Genomic DNA, 15,479 nt, shown 5'->3' on the forward strand with positions numbered 1-15,479 from the left:
TGTTGTAAAATAAAAAGATAGGATAAATATCTATCAATTTAATAAATTTGGGGAATGTGCCTTAATGTAGAAACAAAATTCAACCATCATAATGTTTCAATTTTCAGATTCATTTTAAGATTTACTTAACAAAACCAACAATGTTCTGATCATTTTATAACACTTCCAAAAGAGTAAAAAACATAATAGTTTCTCCACTACCCAATCAAGTACATGTACCGATCAAGCAATCAATGAAGCATGCACAGATAAACTTTTACCTGTGACATGCCTGGGGCTAATTTCCACTACCTGACACGGTTTTATGGCTCTTTAGCCTGTGTATTGCTGTCAAATCAAGCCAGTTGCGCTGGTGTATAAATTTGTTAATTGAGGGGCCCATAGTAATAAAAATCGTAACTAGGCAGCCAGCTGGGGGGGCCCGGGCCCCCTGGCCCCCCACCTGGACACGTGCCTGTTATCTCATGCACACGACATCTTATCTCGAGCGCACGGCATCTTTTAATGTTCATATAGATATAATTGATACCTTTATTATCCGTCTAGTCGCTAGTCTACTTAACAAATAATCAAGGCCTTCGAGTGGTTTAACGTCTGATTTACCACGGTTCAGAGTTCAGATGCGTAGGAATTGAACCACGAGGGCGTTACTGAAGCATTTGAACGATGAACCGTGGTAAATTAGACGATAAATCACAAGAAGGCCTTGATTGTTTTCATTCTGACATGCTCATTGATAGATTTTAATAAATCTTATGCTGGGCTTCATTTACGCGAGGAGTAATGTATCGGACGTCATGAAAAAAACATTACAGAATAGCTCTAGTGCATTTTGATGTATATTTGGGTTTTCTTTAGATAAGAAAAATGAAAACACTCATGAAACTTCAAAAATGACTTTCTCTTAAAACTCAGCAGATTGCATGATTTAGTGTTTAAAATACCAAGTCAGATTTTTTAAAAATGATTCCATTACTCTGAAAGCCATATTCTTTGCTTTGAAATTACTTTTAGATTTAATATCTTGTAATTAAAACATAAGGTAAGTATGTATATTTTACCCTTTTACACCCCCTTCCCCACCCCCACCCCCACCCCCAAAATATCCAATAGTCGGCCCCTTACTTTATCTAACTTAAAAGGTGAACAATTTTTGTCTTTTTGGACATCCTTCATACTGTTCAATTAAACGCTTTGAAAGACAGTAATTATTCTTGTAAAATGTCCGTCTGTTTTCTGCTATTGTTATAGGCTATTTATCTACGTCCCTATAGCATAAATATGATATTTAGTCATGCATTCTTCCGATATCTATTGTAAAACATTTAAACTAAACCGATAATGGTGTGCCAATACATTAATTCCTAAGTATCTAAAAAGAATAATACATAAACTTATATAAGTCTGAAGGAAAGAAGCGAATGTCAAATAATGTACTGTGTTTTTCTATTCTTTTTTTTTTAAATTGACAAAAATTAAGTGAAAAACTTTACTTCTTGAAAGACTTTAGAATCTTTGGACTCATTTCTTTCAAAACTTAAAAATTTACAAAGAAAGAAATGAATCTTCGGATGTGATATCTGCATAAACATAAATTAAATATGAAAGATAAAAGGTAAAGGTAGATTTCCCAGAAGCACAGAGCACCCCAAACACAGCCATGAAGTTTCAAAATACTTTATGAGTTTTTGACATCTATTACATTCGTCCGATTTCAGAAACTGATAAAAACAGTTTGAGTACCAAAATAAAACATTTAGCCCCGTGTTCGCTTTACTAAGACAAATCGATACCAGATCATTCAAGTTTCCCTAATACTTCTTTAATGGGACATGATTGCCTGGAAGAAGTTGAACCACTTAATTGCTGCGTCCTTAAATTTCTAATTACGTAAACAGAGAGAGAAAAAAACGCTCGAAGAAACGCAATAAATATAAACTTTCACCCACTGACGCAAAACTCTAACTCCGAATTTAACCCTGTAATTTTACTATCAGAGATAATGTGAAGAATAAATTTTAAAAAGAATGTTCCCATCACTAAACATGAGCGTTGTAAAAGTTTTATTCAAGGTAAGAACCGATGTGTATGGACTTTTTTCAGATTGAAATCGCACGTCAAAATAACAGTCGCGAATTAACGTTAAAAATCAAAACAATAGTTACACTAGCATTGGCATTACTAACAAAAGCTAGCATGCTAGGTGTCTATGGCAAGGTAATTTGTCTTTAATGTCTGTTAATTTGGTATATGTTTAATTTTCAATTTACCTTTTATAGAGAAACAAAGCAGGTTTGTATTATTATAGTTTGCCAAGGGAGATACCCTAATAATTAGTCGGAACTTTAAGTTAAGAAATTAAATAAGAAGCGACGCTTTTTGGAAGACTACAGCAACCTTTATCTGGATACAAGAAGATTGCGACAAAATTTCTCTAATATTAATCAGTTTACTGGCGTCGTAAGTACAGTTTGTTCGGTTTTTAGCCGTATTTCTTCAATCATGTCTATTGTTTTTCTGTTGTTATGAGACAGAAATTACTCTGTAGCTAGTCTAAAATAGAACTCATTTCACATACTGTCTTCTTAAAAGTTATTACCGTCTGGAAAAGTATTTAATTTGGTTTATCATGATTGTGGTTTTCTAACAAATGAGACGCATGATACTTGATATGTACTCGTAGGAATTAACAGGCAATCTAGAAAGCTTTTTACCCTGAAACTGTTTATGTAATAACAATATTATTGTATCGATGTGTACCTCCGCCCAGGCATGTATTTATATATACGCCTATACAATATTTGACAAGTAGATAATTAGTAGTTGTCACATTCAATAATATTTCGTTTTATCATTTTATCTTCCCGACGTCTTAATCAATACTTTAAGCTATACTTTGCGACATTGAATATGACAGCAGTGGTGCAGATATAGTTTCAGGGCATTTCTTAACGAAATTTAGTGTGTTCGTCCATACGCAATGAATTTTTTTATAGACTGCATTATGTAACGCATCAAGTAAAACGGATCGTCAACAAAAACGGTATATCTATGGTGGCTGATTTCTGCCATTTCGCGTTTTCGCCCCGCGACCCCGCCGAACGAAAACACGAGAATTAACAGGTTAAAATGGCGGGGGCGCGGGGCGAAAACTCGCTATTTAGCGTGGGCGCGGAGCGAAAACTCGCTGTTTAGCGGGGTCGCGGGGCGAGATTTAGTAACTGGTATGTCGGGGGCGCGGGACGAAAACACGATAATCAGCGCTGCTTAAACGTCGATTTTTCGCACCGCGCCCCGACATCCAGTTACTAAATCTCGCCCCGCGCCCCCGCTAATTATCGTGTTTTCGCCCCGCGCCCCCGCTAATTAATTTTCGTGTTTTCGCTCGGCGAGGTCGCGGGGCGAAATCTCGCTATTTAGTAGGGGCGCGAAGCGAAAACACGATAATTAGCGGTGTCGAAGGGCGAGATTTAGGAACTGGAATGTCGGGGGTGCGGTGCGAAAACTCGGAGTTTAAGCAGCGCTAATTATCGTGTTTTCGCCACGCGCCCCCGACATACCAGTTACTAACTCTCGCCCCGCGACCCCGCTAATTATCGTGTTTTCGCTCCGCGCCCCCGCTAAATAGCGAGTTTTCGCCCCGCGCCCCCGCCATTTTAACTTGTAAATTCTCATGTTTTCGCTTGGCGGGGTCGCGGGGCGAAAACGCGAAATGGCAGAAATCAGCCACCATATATATCTAAATTCGGTATTGACAAAAGAAAATCGCCAGAATTACTTTCAGTTCCATCTTATGTATCAAATAGGTCTGACGGTTACAACATTTTTGGAGTCCTGACTCATCGTAAAATTCAAGCTTTGTCTACAGTGGATCTCCTGTGAGAAATCTGAGATGACCAGCGCTTGTATCTTTCCAGGACAGTCTTCTCTCCAGTACGTGTTATCACGAGGTGGCTTCTATTCTGCCAGACTTAATTATTGTCCGCTAAATCGGATTCCTGTCTTCTCTTTCTATATTCAGTATTTTTTTTGCCCGGCGAGCTCATAACGGTCACAGAAAAGTCGTGCAGTGCTCCATATATATTATTTGAGCGTCTGATTACATGTAGTTAAGACAGAGAAGGACTTTGAATTAATTATGTCAAAGTAAGAGACTAAGAACATGATAATAATAATAATAATAAGGAATCGGTAAAACCGAATGATTCTCCCCGATGCATGTGCTTGTCCCAACATGGGGAATAACGTATTAGAAAAAAATAGCCTCTATCATGTTGTGAAGTTTCAATGAAATGCCATAAAAAGGTAAGGTAGAGTTATGGTTCTTTGACACTGCACTTCCATCAATGGTTCTATCATTCTGTGAAGTTTCAATGAAATGCCATTAATACTTTTTCAAGTAATGCTCCGGACAAGCCTTATGTTGTATAATAAAGGGAGATAATTCAAAAACTAGGTAAAGTAGAGTGAGATTCTCGCGCTCACGTGCTGTTATAACACATTTTTATATAAGCGCGTTCCGTGGCAAAGCGTAAACGCATTACGGGCCCCAAAACGAAAAATTCAATATGAAACGAAGTCATCGTGACAAAACAACGTAGACTTTACCGCACATTTCATGGAAATTCAATGACGTTGAGGGACAACATATTAATTCACATGTTTTTAGCGCGTTTTCTGCTAGAATAGCGTTAGCGCATTTCTTTTCGTATTATAAAATCTTCAGAATCCCTCGGGAATCGTTGATACCCTTGCCCGTTCAGGTACCAACCAATCCCTCGGGATTCTGCAGATGTAATAACACGAAAAAACATGCGTTATCCCTACATTATAACATCTGCAGAATCCCTCGGGTACAAACGATTCCCGAGGCATTCTGAAGATGTTATAACACGAAAAGAACATGCGTTAACGCTATTCTAGCATAAAACGCGTAAAAACAGGTAAATGAATATATTATCCCTCAACGTCATTAAATTGCATGGAAGTGCGGTAAAGTTTACGTTGTTTTTTCACGTTGACGTTATTTCCTTTTGAATTATCCGTTTTGGGGCCGTGATACGTTTACGCTTTACCACGGAACGCGCTTATATAAAAGGTGTTATAACAGCACGAGAATCTCTCTGTTAACACACGTTTTCTCTCCTGTTAAAACACCCTCGAAAAGTGACAATAACAGCAGTTTTATGCTAGAATACAGTCTTATTATTCTAATGAGGGTCTTCTATAACATTGACATTTTCTGAAACTTGGTAGTCTTCTGGATAGAAAAATGAAATTGCGGTTTAATATGTTTTTCAAAACGTTTTGAAAGAGTTGGAAAAAATAAAAATAGATGTTCCTATGTATATTGTGCAGGAGATATTCCTTTTCAGTCTTTCAGTTAACATATCTCTTTGAATAAAATGTTTGTGTAATTCCATTGTCACCCTAAGCTCAAGTTCAATACCTAGAGTTCAGGAATCATATTCAAATACTGTCATTATAGCACATTTTTATGCTGTCTGGCGCCGTGAGAAAATACTGTCTCATAATGCATTGCTCTTTTTTGCCAATCAAATTCATTAGAGGAGTTATTTGCATTTTTCTCCAAAAGCGTTAAATTGTGTAAACTTCACATATCCATGCTATCAAAGGCTAAGACATCCATGCTATTAAAGGCTCACACAGACATGCTTTCAAAAGCTCGCAAGTCCGTGCTTTCAAAGACTCAAACATCCATGCTATCAAAGCAAATCCAATGTCGGTTGTCTTAGAGAAAGATCACGAAAGATTTTATGAGAGAATTCTATCTTAAATTGTTTTACGGCTGCCTGTATGACACAAGATCGTGCATCAGATCTAGAAATCTATTCCTAAAGCAAACAGTCACGGCAATTTCTTGTTATAAACTTCAGAATCAATTCCCATCGCAGCAGTATATCAAATTTGTGTTTATATAATGCTGCTTTATGGAGATATATTTCTTGAAATTCTAAGCATACACATTTCAATGAATGTTGAACCCTAAAAACTATTTTATTCAATATATTGATATTGCGGTACTTGAAAGGGTTAGGGTTTACGGATGGTGTTGGGAATTATAGTGGTGACTTAGTGTAGAGTTTCGGATTTTTCATCTCAAGATGTGAACCCATCTACCGTATTGTATATGTAGATAGAAACAAATCCTTGATATGTCTGCTACTGATGTAGATATAAATTTATACATACCGATATAGCAGGCTCAGTTTAACTAAAAGTTATAAAACACACGCACACGCACACGCACACACAAACGCATGCACGCACTCACAAACAAACACATGTATACAAGATTTTAAAGGACATCATCCTTTGGACATTTTGAAATTTTCCAAGGAGCCTTTCATGTTGAATCAGTTGTACCTTATACAAAGTGATAACATTTAAGTAGCAAGTTTGTCCAAGTAGAGAAACTTAGCGCAGGTATTCAACGTTTTATATCCTTGTAAGAAAGGCATCTTTCAACGAGATAATTTTCCCAAAGTTAAATGTATATAATTAGATGGACGGAGAACAAAATATCTATTCCCTAGACTGAATTGTTGTGTAACAGAATCAATGATTTTTCATATCGAGACGCTCACATTGTTGGTATTATATTATGTTCTAGCACTGCAGAAGGAAACATTATGAGAGTGTCGATGATACCATGGACGGTAGAGAATGAACACGTGCATCAACAAAGCATCATTTGGTTGTTTAATAAGATAAATGAATAACAACTGAAGAAAACTTCACTTAAACCTTTTTAAAATCATGAATATTTTCTTCTTTAAATATTGAAACTTGCGCTGTAATGACTTGAAACTTGCGCTGTAACTTTTAAAGGCATGCTGTAAGCTGAAATCAAAAGGGCGACTTCCTTTTTCTTCCCATTATTAAATATACTGTATATAATATATCGAGAGAGCAGACTGTAGATTTTCTCGAGTAGCTTCACTTTTCACTGTCTATGTCCAGGGAGCGGAATCTAATTTGTCCTTAGCTTTCGTCATAATTGTTGACTAAATATCTTGAGAAATATATAATTACCTCGGGAGCGGATGTAGACCGGCTCTATCTTGGGAGAAGACTTTAGATTGTCTTTATTGTGGAAACGAATTTCAGACTGCCTTTATGCTGGCAGAGGATTTAGAGTTGCCTAAAATTATACTGGCCGCGGACTCTAGACTGTCTATACGCGTGTAGTAAAGTTTTAACAAGCGGACTATAGATTGCAGCTTTCGTCGCAGACGATATATTGTCGCTTTCGTCACAAGATCGAACAAGCGGAATATATGTTGTCTTGGAACCATGTATCTTCTCTTTTTGTAAACTTGTGCTCACTCTACCCTAATTAACATTTAAACATTAAAGAAACTAACAGAGAATGTCAAAACAAAATTTTAAGGTCTTGAAATTAAGGTAGGTCAGTTAAAAATATGATAATAGAAAATACCGGTAATCAAACAGTATTCTCGTAACTTTTATCATGGCAGAAAAAAAAACTTTGAAAAAAGTAATTGATATATTTCGTTTTGAATTTGAGGCAAAGAGCCTTAGGGATCAAATTTAGGTCTGGAATATATTCGTCCAATTCATGCATAATCGTTAATTGTTAAATATACGTGTTTTGCTGTTAGGATAAGGAACAAAATAAATTGTCATCTTACGAAAAAAAATACTTTTGACAACTTTCCAATTACGTTTATTGGATATATAGCGTGTTTATAGCCAGTTTGTCATTTATGTGACAATTGTATTGAAGAAAAAACATATTGATGTCAAGTAACTATGGCGTTCCCTCGGGGGATTCCGATATCGTACTGGTATACCATCGGAAATAAGTCTAAATGAAAGTTGGAATACTTGAAGATTTTATGCTAAATCTGTTAGGCAATGTACTTTATGTAGTGAAAAAATACGGAAGAATGAAACCACGATTTTTTTTCGTAGTGGAACTTACAAATGACCGCTTCGAAGAAAATTTGTATCTATATTAGATGCTTTTGCCAATCTAGATTTTCTTGTACAAGGTGTGACTTCAAATGAAAGAGCATGATAAAATGTTATTATCAAACGACGGCATACTTATAACCTATAGGAACTACTTTTTGAAGTGAAGATGTTTAAAATAAGTTCACAAGTTACGTGTATATGAATAATTATTGCACGCCAATGTGACTGTAGCGTGCAACAATAAATCATGTAACAAGTGTAGACAAGTGTACACATGATAAGAGAGCTTACCTCATGTACATGTCACTTGTAAGGCGATTTAAGTTTTCCTACCGAGATAATTAGAATAAGAAGTGAACTAACTTTGTTTGAAAGGGATTTTTATGAGTTTATAACTAAGGGATCTTGTATCAAAGACTGTAGACGATTATTTTCTGGACTAAACTCGTAAAGGTATGTTAACCACTGTTTAGACGTGAATGTTTATTTTTGTACTTTAACTTTATATCGACAGTATCAATTTATCACATTTCACCTTTAACGGACGCTATGAACAGAAATCATTTTTAATTTTAGCATGCGTAAACATGTTTATCATATGAATATGACCTACATGTCAGCAAACGTTGAGAGAAAAACTTTCTTACGTCAATATGCATAAAACACTGATACATGTATAGAATTTTCTTTTTGTATAAATATGCTAGACATTCCTTTCGAAATATATACAGTAACGGTATGTTTTTAAAAGAAAACAGAATTCATATTTGCAAAAATGTTGCTTAACCTGTGTTTCTTATCCATATGAAGTAGAGTAATGCAACTTAAGATAAGTTTTATACCGTAAATTCATATTACTTACACCGGACTTCTGATAAAGTGTTTTAAGTTGCTTTTTGTGCATTCAAACTTTTTGAGTTTCTGAGCTATGTTTGAAAGTAGAATCATTTGAATATCGAAGACACTCTGTCCTTGTTCACGAATTTTCCTTTTCTAGAATATATGAACATTACAATATTACGTTGAACTTTAGTGTTGTTATATTTTCTGGTCCTTTGGGATCATGGAGTCCATTCAACATACGTGTAATAGAGTTCCGCCTTTAAGTCAGTGCTAGGGGGCATGAGAGGTGTTGCACATTTCATTACCTGTCATGAACAGACTCGATCAAACCGAGTCTGCTATTATTCTTCTTGGTTTCATTCTTTGCTTTCAAAGAATCTTTTTACAGATCTGGTGGCAAATAAATATAATATCTTTGTCTAGGAACTTGAGCAGTTTGTTTTAAATCCGTGCCACCCGAATCATACATGTACTGCACCTGTAATAAAGTCCATAAAAATATCATTTATACCAAGCAAAATAATAACCAAGCTGAGTCGTGAGCTGTTCGTGAGAGATAACCGTCACCCCACGTCCCTTAGCAATTACTTGGACGAAATTGTAATACTTTCACTGTGAATGGCCTCCAAATATCATTCTATGTAGTTTTATCTGGTGATCCTTGTTATTTTCTACTTTATCAACTGAAATTCTCTCCTGTCTGAATCATTGGGTTTATCTCAATTAGTAGCCTCTTATATTGACAGCCGTGGCGTGTTTTCTTGGTGATCCGGGCACTTCAGTGGAAAGTCTCATTAGTTACCGCCGTCTTGCTGTCTTTTTTCAGTAACAAACGATCTTTGTATTACAACTGTAATTTTTCTCGGTATCTGCACATTTTTGTCGAGCAGAGATAAGTTTTTGTAATTAATAAATGATATAAAAATTGAAATATTGGTCAATGTATCAAGGATATTGTAATGGTATCTGCCGTTGATATTCTGGCTATCATGTATTTGAATATGTGGTGAAAATGATGCATCTCTCCAAAATGTTTACAATGTGTAAATCGTAATTTATTCACAAGACTATCTGATAGATTAAGCCAGAAAATTATACCTTAATTTAACAAAAAGGATATGATTATTTTTTTATATTAAATGATAACACAGCTATTGATATTTTCAGACTTCTCTATATTACAGTCAAAGGAAGGAGAGAAAATGAACAAAAACAGCAATATCGTCAAGAAAAAAATTAAAATTTCATTGGTAACAAAATGTGCTGGCAAAATGGTAAAAACAGATAGTTTTACAAAAGTTAAATTGAATTTCAAACATAATTTCAAACATAGGCCCTTTCCAAGTTGTTAAAATAGTCCCTCCTTTAGTAAAGAAATCTGGAAAGAAATTTCATTTTTGCACAGATTGTGAAAATTGACTTAGTTTTCATACCTTGTAACTTAAACAGCAATTGCTTTTGTCTTTTAAGTATCAAATAGCACCAAACACTGTGTTATAGCGATACTTTTGAGTTTAAACAGCGATTTTTTGACAAAATCTAATGGTACATTTTTGATATACAAAACGTGGTAATATAGCAAGAAATGGATTATATATTTGTAGCATATCTAACTGGAGACTTTATCTGCTTTGAAATATTCTCAACAAACGCTATGATAAACGAGCACTTTTCCAAGTTGAACCCTAGTTTCTTTATTTCCTAAAGCAAACACAGTTTTCCTCAGAAAAAATATTCCCCGTGGAAATATTATCATTTTCGTTGACAACTTCAGCCCTTCGCTAGAAAGCTCTTTTTAGCATCAGATTCTCTTGAGTTGAATAAAGAATGAAACAGAATCACTTTCATTAAGTCACTTTTTTTCTGCTTGAAACGCTTCTAATCTGACAAGAAATATGCAAATATTTCGAATTATCCCGCGAAACTATATAGTAAAAGCGTATGAACTTGCAGTCACAATGTACTTATGAACACTTCTACCCCCTCTAAGACCGAGTATTAAAACCGAAACGATGATGTGCGGAATTCCGCAGTCTCTACTGATTTTTTTTGTCATTTTATCCAGGCATTACTTTGAACCTTTAACATAATTATGTCTCCCCCAGGAGACATATTGCTTTTGCCCTGTCCGTCCGTCCGTCTGTCCGTCCGTCCGTACGTCACACTTCATTTCCGAGCAATAACTGGAGAACCATTTGACCTAGAACCTTCAAACTTTATAGGGTTGTAGGGCTGCTGGAGTAGACGACCCCTATTGTTTTTTTGGGGTCACTCTGTCAAAGGTCAAGGTCACAGGGGCCTGAACATTGAAAACCATTTCCGATCAATAACTAGAGAACCACTTGACTCAGAATGTTGAAACTTCATAGGATGATTGGTCATGAAGAGTAGATGATCCCTTTTGATTTTGGGGTCACTCCGTCAAAGGTCAAGGTCACAGGGGCCTGAACATTGAAAACCATTTCCGATCAATAACTAGAGAACCACTTGACCCAGAATGTTGAAACTTCATAGGATGATTGGTCATGAAGAGTAGATGACCCCTTTTGATTTTGGGGTCACTCCGTCAAAGGTCAAGGTCACAGGGGCCTGAACATTGAAAACCATTTCCGATCAATAGCTAGAGAACCACTGTACCCAGAATGTTGAAACTTCATAGGATGATTGATCATGAAGAGTAGATGACCCCTATTGATTTTAGGGTCACTCCATCAAAGGTCAAGGTCACAGGGGCCTGAACATGGAAAACCATTTCTGATCAATAACTGGAGAACCACTTTACCCAGAATGTTGAAACTTCATAGGATGATTGTACATGCAAAGTAGATGACCCCTATCGATTTTGGGGTCACTCCATTAAAGGTCAAGGTCACAGGGGCCCGAACATTGAAAACCATTTCCGGTCAGTAACTTGAGAACCACTGGACCCAGAATGTTGAAACTTAATAGGATGATTGGTCATGTAGAGTAGATGACCCCTAACGATTTTGGGGTCACTCTGTGAAAGGTCAAGGCCACAGGGGTCCGAACATTGAAAACCATTTCCGGTCAGTAACTTGAGAACCACTTGACCCAGAATGATGAAACTTCATAGGATGATTGGTCATGCAGAGTAGATGACCCTTAACGATTTTGGGGTCACTCTATTAAAGGTCAAGGCCACAGGGGCCTGAACATGGAAAACCATTTCCAATCAATAACTTGAGAACCTCTCAACCCAGAATGTTGAAACATCATAGGATGATTGTTCATACAGAGTAAATGACCCCTATTGTTTTTGGGGTCACTCCGTTAAAGGTCAAGGTCACAGGGGCCTGAACATTGATAACCAGTTCCGATCAATAACTTGGGAACCACTTGACCCAGAATGTTGAAACTTCATAGGATGATTGAACATGCAGAGTAGATGACCCCTATTGATTTTGGAGTCAGTCAATTAAAGGTCAAGGTCACAGTGGCCTGTTCATGTAAAATCATTTTTTGGAAATAACTTGAGAACCACTTGACCTACAATGTTGAAACTTAATAGGATGATTGGACATTCAGAGTAGATGACCCCTATTTATTTTGAGGTCACTTGATCAAAGGTCAAGGTCACAGGAGCCTTGAGAACCACTAGGCCCAGAGTGTTGAAATTTAGCGGGATGACTGGACATGCCAAGTAGATAATCCCCATTGCAGCCAACCATCAGTGTCTCTTTGACTTTCGCTCCTGACCCCTATTGACTTCTTGTCTATAGGACTTTGCATTTGGGGAGACATGTGCTTTGTTATAAAAGCATTTTCTAGTTTACTCGATGTTTGAGACATAAACCCATATTATCTTATATTATATCAGGAAACCCGTTTTCAACAACCTCTAATTTTGAATTCATTGGAATATCAAATTATCAAATTAATATATAAATACTAGCGGCATTGTCGAATATTTTTGGCATATTTTATGAGGTGTTCAAGTAAACTAGATAATTGCCCGCGCAAGTTTTTATCAAACTATATACAATGTCAAACAGCCATAAATATATGCACGGTGTCCTTCCTATTCAATGTCTGAAACATTGCAGCATTCGAAACTGGAAATTCTATATTATATGATTATATATAATATTCTATCTATTCCATGTACTATTGTAGCAATGATTTATTAACCAAATGCCGAGTTCTAATTTTTTACCTTAAGTAATCAAAATTTTTAAAAACGTTTCAAAGCGTACCACATACAAACAATTTCTTCATAAAAATAACATGTGTGGCAACGTTAAATGTCGCAACGCCGCTAAATGTCGCAACCACCGTTAAATGTCGCAAGGTTGACGTTAAATGTCGCAACCACCGCTAAATGTCGCAAAATCGTCTGCCGCTAAATGTCGCACCTTTAACGTTAAATGTCGCAGAAATTTGCCCACCGTTATATGTCGCAACACCAACGCTAAACGTCGCACTTCCTATTTGACACTATGACTATCAATTCCTTGTGTATATTTACTTGTTTGAGGGAAGAAAAATTAACAGGTTTATGTAATACAAATAATTATCTTAATGATAAGTGCTGTTACGTATAGCAACAAGAGGACCTTGTTGACCCTAGATCGCTCACCTGAGTTCCAAACCTTGCTTGAACATTCACGCAAGAAAAATATTTGTGAAATTATTTTGTAATAGGGCCAGATTTAGGACAGAAATATTCTGAGGTTTCTTCTAACTAAATACGATTTTGTAATAGTGTTGTATGTTTGTGGGGGTTTGGTATGGGTGGGAAAAGGGGTGAATAACGACACAGAAATCTAAGACACAAACACACATCACCAAGATAATTAATAGAAAATATAAATATTTACATTTTTTGAAGTGGGAGGGGAGGAGAGGGGGTTATGTGTTGGTAGGCGGAAAAGTAGGATAATGAGGGGAATGAGACTAAACCAAACAATTTTAAGAGACTAAATGTAAAATAATATCAAAATTCCCGCTTTATCTAAAAGAATGTACAGAGGGCCACATAGGACCTTTCTCCGCCTTTGAAGATTGATAGTTACCTTAGAAAATCTTCGTTTTCTACAGCTGGTACATATCACAGTATTCGTGTCGCGTAGTTAAACATCCTGTTGTGAAACAGGCCTGGATTGTTGCGCGAGCCGATTCCCCATCACCCCAAACTCCACCCTTGTTGGCTTACTAGTGACTTATACTCAAAGTTGCACCCAGCTATTTTGGAAATAATATTTTCTCAAAATGTAGACCCAAAACGCCCCTGAGGCGTTTATACTTATATTTCAAAATTCCCCACGGGGAAGAACCGTTGATCCCTTAAAATGGGGGAGTACCCCTCCAGTACCTTAAAATTAAGAAATTTTGAACAAAAAATGCAATAAAAATCCAGCATTCCATACTTGTATTTCAACATTGTCAATGGGAAAAGGCCCTAACCACCTAAAATAAGGGGAGTGCCCCTCTAGTACGTACCTAAAAAATAGACAAAAATGCACCACAGGCAATCATACCTGTATATAAAAAACATTCCCACAAATACGGACAGAGAAACCCCGTACCTACCGCACGTCGCCGGTGACGCTTTTGTTTTAAACTGGTGCCCACCCCCACCACCCCCCTCCCCACTCCCATCCTCCATCAACAATTTCTGGCCCCCGGCCTGTTGTGTAACGAAATTCAGGTCGACTGAAGGCATGCGATACAACGCGCGACAATACGGAGCGCGAGCTTAATGTCTCATGAGCTAAACAGGACTCCATAGAATTACATAGTTCAGACCTGAAATAAATCTAGTACTGTGGCGAGTACCACGTTAGCGCTCAAACCTTTAGATATGAAATATATAACGTATGTATGGTGCGGAACCACTGAAAAGCAAACGTGCAGATTAGAGTGAAAGGTCAATTCATCCCTTCCCAAATTAAGCATACATTACCTAGTCTTATCTCTAAGTTGTGAAGACTGTTTAACTTACCTTATTTTGCTGTGCGACATTTAGCGTTGGTGTTGCGACATATAACGGTGGGCAAATTTTTGCTACATTTAACGTTAAAGGTGCGACATTTAGCGGCAGACGATTTTGCGACATTTAGCGGTGGTTGTGACATTTAACGTCAACCTTGCGACATTTAACGGTGGTTGCGACATTTAGCGGCGTTGCGACATTTAACGTTGCCACAAACATGTTTATGTGTATTTACAGCACTATACATTAAGTTTAAAATAGTTAACACACTAAATACATGAACAACTAAACACAATATAGATGTGTACTACCACTAAATATCTGGATGATTTTTTTTTAACTACTGCGTGACATTTAATTAAAAAGAGTAGTTCATACAGAATTTATATTTTTAATAAAGTCTATTACATTTGAAGGGGCTTTTTCTACATTTTGGTAAGTAAAATATCTAAAAAGAGCAGTTAGTGAAAAAGTTGAGCATTGGATAACTGTATTCATGAAGGTATTTTCTTCAGACAACACCTGCAATAAGTTTAGTCATCAAATTTTGGTTTCATATAATTATAATCGAAAATATTAAAACTTATTTATAATTCTACATTTTTTCAATAGTTTCTTCTGAAATTGATTTCGCAAACTTAAGAAGCGTCAATATTGTAACAAATGTCTAACAGCACGTGAGATAATGTCTATTCTGCACAATTTTCTCGTGGATACCTTA

The 15,479-nt window shown here is 36.5% G+C and overlaps 1 protein-coding gene across 3 annotated transcripts in view; it reads left to right on the forward strand.

Moving 5' to 3' along the window:
• The window catches only part of LOC123554791 (thrombospondin-2-like), an 86,060-nt gene that overhangs the window by 41,300 nt on the left and 29,281 nt on the right, over positions 1-15,479 (forward strand). Inside the window, exon 1 of one of the 3 annotated variants that reach the window (XM_045345143.2) lies at positions 8,262-8,415. The exons of 1 other annotated variant lie outside the window; for it this stretch is intronic. The gene's annotated coding sequence lies outside the window, so the exon portion shown is untranslated. Of the gene's footprint in view, positions 1-8,261; positions 8,416-15,479 lie in introns of those variants that run through there. One more of the 3 variants, XM_053547727.1, reaches the window with a different exon arrangement.

Source organism: Mercenaria mercenaria, chromosome 7 (genome assembly GCF_021730395.1).
Source record: "Mercenaria mercenaria strain notata chromosome 7, MADL_Memer_1, whole genome shotgun sequence".
In the NCBI taxonomy this organism is placed as follows: Eukaryota; Metazoa; Mollusca; class Bivalvia; order Venerida; family Veneridae; genus Mercenaria; species Mercenaria mercenaria.